The sequence below is a fragment of the Cynara cardunculus genome, assembly GCF_001531365.2.
Source record: "Cynara cardunculus var. scolymus isolate 2C chromosome LG 9, CcrdV1, whole genome shotgun sequence".
Taxonomy (NCBI): domain Eukaryota; kingdom Viridiplantae; phylum Streptophyta; class Magnoliopsida; order Asterales; family Asteraceae; genus Cynara; species Cynara cardunculus.
This window is the reverse complement of record NC_037536.1, coordinates 11,492,463-11,492,943: the sequence shown is the minus strand read 5'-3', so window position 1 is coordinate 11,492,943 and position 481 is coordinate 11,492,463.

Here is a 481-nt window from a genome sequence, read left to right as displayed (position 1 = left end):
ACCTCTCCTGATTATGTCACCCTTAACCCAAAATACACCTCTCTTGATTACGCCACCCTTATTCCAACAAGCTGGTAAAAATTATGCTAATATATAATGATATTCAAATACCCAAGTATGAAACCATACACTTTCTACACCAAAAGCAAATCAAATGATACTCTTTTAAATAAAACTCACATTGAATCACAAAGAGATAAAGACTTTAAAACAACAACGATTATCAGATAAAATCATGTATCAACTTCTTCCTTGTCCTCTATTTGTTCGAATCGAAGACAACCACTGAAGACATTTTTTTCACCAACTTTCTTTCTTAACTCTTCCAAAGACAATCCAAAAGAATATTGAAAATCACACATATGTTTATATATATATATATATATATATATATATATATAGGGGCTTAATCAAATGAGAACTGAGTTGTTTGTGGTAACTGTGAGAACCAATCTCAACCACACATCTTAAATATCAATGG